Genomic DNA, 4,410 nt, shown 5'->3' on the forward strand with positions numbered 1-4,410 from the left:
CCATTACACTGTACAAGGGCCCTCTGTCGTCTTAGAATTTCTCCATTTCTACATGAGAGGGCCTCCAGGATAAGGTACCCAACCCATATTTAGCCTTAATCATGTTTATTTGGTAAATGCCCTAGGGATTGACCTTAAAAAGAAAACAGCATTTTATATATTTCTTTTCTGTAATCTCAAGGCCTTCTATGAAATTGAAGAATGGGTTCATAGGCTCTGTTCTCTAAAATATTCATACACAATTGACCATCACTCCAACCAAAGAGTCAGGGGAAAACCAAAGAGAGAAAAGAATTCTGACACATGCAATTAAACCTTAGTGGTCTCACCTTAGCCAATTAGATCTGCAGCAATCTCATTTCAAATAAGGTTACATCCTGAAATATAAGATTTGGGGGAACTTTTTATCATATGAATTGGTAGAGACACAGTTTAACCCATAACAATTTATTCAGATTTTCTTAGTTTTTACCTAATGTTCTTCTTCTGTTCTAAGATCCAGTTCAAGGATTCTTTGTGATGTTTAGTCATGATGTTTTCTTAAGCTTCTCTTACTGTGAAACTTTCTTAGACTCTCCTTCTTTTTTGTACCTTTGTCCATAGTTACTGAGTGGGGATTATGCCTGACATCCTTCAGGGCCAAGTATTTACACTTGTTCCTTGAAATATCTGCATGGGAATATGTCTCTTCTCCTTCCATTTATTCATTTATACAACCAGTTAACAATATGGATCATGGACAGATATTTTAGACTTTGAGTTTTAACCCCATACTATTACATTTATTTGGTTGCTCAAATCTTTCCAGTTTTGCCCAATGGGAGCCCTTTAACTTGGCTCATGAGGTCCTTGACACACCCTGTCATTGTGTGTGTGTGTGTGTGTGTGTGTGTGTGTGTGTGGGTGGGTGGGTGCGCACACACGCACACACACTTGCATGTATGTGGTGGGTGTGCACTGATGTGCTTGTGTTTGTTTTGAAGGATTCTTCACTTTCTGACACTACAGTGTACTCTATGCTCATCCTGTGTAATTCCTGACTAGGAATTAAGCACTTCTCCAAAGAAGCCTACATCTCTTCCCTGGAGAACAGTATTAGAAAGCAGTATGTGGGAAAATGCATCTCATGGCTATGAGGCATCATTGCTTCCAGTCTTGTTCAGATGACAAAGACATATATATGAGTACACTAACCCAACAATGTGCACATATTGGTGACTATTTCCATATTACACATGATTCCAAACTGCCGTCTCCAGCTCTAATCCATGACCACACACTTCACTTAAGTCTCTTCCCTTGGTTATAGCTGTGACTTTCCATTCCTAAAGTGAGCAATCTGGCCCCACCACCACCACCATTTACTTGCTTGTTCCGTTCCAGTACATAGTGCAGCCAATTCAAAATAATCTACCTGTTCCCCCATGGGATACCACCTTATCTACTAGAGTTCAGAACTTGCATGCAGTTTCTTACATCTTTACATGTAGAGGCTCCACCCATTTTCAAAGTCACACAGCTCAGCAGCTTTCTCCCAACCCCTGCACTGAGGTGGGTTCACGCATTTGTCTTGGAAGTCAATAGAATTGTCACATTCTGCATTCCATCATGGGCCCCAACTCTCCTAAGTTAGTTTTTTGCATGTGCACTCTAAGGTTCTGCCATGTGGCTGTACAGTTTTCAATGAGTTCTGGCAATGCCATAGTGTCATTTCAGTGTCATTATACTAACATATAGAATGATTGTATTGCTGGGAAACATTTTCCTCTCTTCATATGATCAACTTTTTTTCTACTTTCAGTCCCCCAGAAACCACAAATGTTTATACTCTCGAGAGTTTTGCCCTTTCCAGTATGTGCTATAACTCTAATCGTCCTGTGAGTCATATCCCATTTTATAAATGTACCACCTATTTGGTGGCATCTTAGTTGGTTCCAGGTTTGAGTGATTAGAGATAAACCTGGAAAAAACATCCATGTGCAGATTTCTGGTTGCTTTCAATTTTTAGTGTTTAGGAATGAAACTGCTATAGACGTTCACATGCAGTTTTTTTCCTATGGACAAAATTTTTGGGGTTTATTTTTATAATTTTGTAATTTTAAGTTGGCATCTATTTCTCAGATCAGGAACTAAGACAAAAACTAACCAGCACCATTTATAACCAATTGGGTAAAATATCATATGCAAACAAGACTGACTTTTTCTTCAAGAAGAGCATGGGTGTAACTGAGGTCCCATGATAAGTTCAGAGGCAAAATAAAATGTTTCATTTATTTAAAAAAAAAAAGAAAAAAATAATATGATCCAGCCTAGAAGCAAAATACCCCAGAAAACAAAAAACAAAACAAAAACATCTGTTTCATGAAGAGTCTTTGTATAAGAATGGTCTGCTCAGAGTGAATTTGAGAACAGAAGGGAGAATGGTCTGCTCAGAGTGAATTTGAGAACAGAAGGGACAGGAAGAGCCTCAGTCACACGAGGTGTCGCTGGATGGACCTGGGCCCAGAGTATCAGCAAAAGAATAAGGAGCATCACAGGCCTAGCTGAGCAGGCGACTGCTGGTCTGTTCCCTCCCTTTACAGATGAGAAAGCAGGTTTTTGTCTCACTTCCCCACAGGCCTGGACCACTGTGCGAGCACTGTCACTGCTGTCCCACGATGAGCAGTAATAATCGGCCTCGTCCTCAGCCTGGAGCCCAGTGATGGTCAGGGTGCCTGTGTTGCCAGAACTGGAGCCGGAGAATCGATCTGGGACCCCGGAGGGTCGATTGTTATTATTATAGATGATGGCTTTGGGGGCCATTCCTGGGAATTGTTGATGCCAGTTCATACCATAACGACCAATATTAGAGCTGCTTCCAGCGCAGGAGATGGTGACTCTCTGGCCCAGAGAACCAGACACTGAGGGCGGCTGAGTCAACCTAGACTGGGCCCAGGACACTGTAAAGGGGGAGAGACACAGAGAAGGTGATGCTGGTATAGAGACAGGAGGAAGAAGCAGGGCCCATTTTGTCCTCCCAGGAAAGTGCGTCCCTTTCCCCTGTCCCCACATCAGTCACCTGTGCAGTGAGCGAGGAGGATGAGGAGGAGAGGAGACCAGGCCATGGTGGACGTTATCGCGGATCCTTCCTTCCTTCTGCAGGCCCACAGCTGAGCAGACCTCCCCTAATGTCTCCCTTCCCCTCTTGATCCTCGGAGAGAGGGAGAGCCCATCCATGCAAATGAGAACCTGAGCTCTAGATCTCTCACTGGGCGTGGTCAGGTCCCTGGGCCATCAGTGAGGTCACAGCTGTGAGCCCTGAGCAGAAAGCACAGGCAGTGCCAGGTGCCAGGTCCCAGCTCTGATCACCCCTGACTCCTCTGAAACTGGCCTTGAGCTCCCCCTAATGTCCAGACACAGACACACCATTGTGTGACATGGTGACCAGAGCTCATCAGAGACAGCTCTTGCCTCCTCACTGCTCTGTCCACTGGTTCCTGCATTAGGACCAAGTCAAGTGTCCCCTTATATGTCTTCCCATCACCTGAAGGCAGACTCTATGCTCTACTCAGATTCTTCAGGGTGAGTCTGTCCATGTCTCTCTTGGCTATTCATGGGTCTGGCCTGATGAGGTGTCTCTACACAAACTCTTCTTAGATCAGGTTCAAGTCCAAAGCACTGACAGGTCCCCATGGACACATGGCCCCTTTTGTGCAGGTCACTGCATCTTTCCTCTTATGTGATTCCTCCCTGGTTTCCAGGATTTCCTTCCTCTGAGGTTCCTGCAGCACTGAGGAGATGGGGAGAGATTCTCTCCAGGTTGTGCATAGAAATCCTAGTGCCCATGCATAGAGGGGTTACTCACTGAACATCTTTGTAATCCATTATGATTTCCACCTGCTTAAAACAACAGTTCTGCATACATTGTGGGCAGTGATTCCCTCCTAGGATCTGTTCTCCCAGCGCACAGTCTGCAGGAGCCCTGCCATGTGAGGCTGTGTGTGGCACTGACCTCAGAGCACAAAGAACAAGCCTGTAGGAAGTTCTAGGAGAAAGTGAATAACAATTGCGGATGCTCTGACAAGGATCCGGTGACAGAGATTATGTATTAGTCACCACTTAGCCAAACCTGCATATAAATGGGTGTGTTCTTTTACATAAAATTCATCTCATTAAGATTGATTTAATTTCAATGCTGATGTCATTGAGAAGATGCAGGTAAATCATTAGTGTATTTTTCCCAGGTCTGTGCTTACTCCAGAGAGAATATGGATGGAGATTGTGGTTAAAATCAAGGATGGAAAAACAATGGAATAGGAATGCCTTCTGTTTTCAGGTGAATAGGAGTCTATAAAATTTTACTAAAGTAGTTTGATTTTTTATTCATTTCTTCTTATTTTTTTTTTAGTCATGAGTTTTATTATCATGGGT

General features: G+C 43.4%; 1 pseudogene; it reads right to left on the reverse strand.

The window, feature by feature from the left end:
* Nucleotides 1–2,524: 2,524 nt before the first annotated feature.
* On the reverse strand, nt 2,525–3,176 carry LOC128772477 (immunoglobulin lambda variable 1-40-like; annotated as a pseudogene).
* Nucleotides 3,177–4,410: the final 1,234 nt, after the last annotated feature.

Source organism: Panthera pardus, unplaced genomic scaffold (assembly GCF_024362965.1).
Source record: "Panthera pardus isolate Hobbes unplaced genomic scaffold, ASM2436296v1 HiC_scaffold_15, whole genome shotgun sequence".
In the NCBI taxonomy this organism is placed as follows: Eukaryota; Metazoa; Chordata; class Mammalia; order Carnivora; family Felidae; genus Panthera; species Panthera pardus.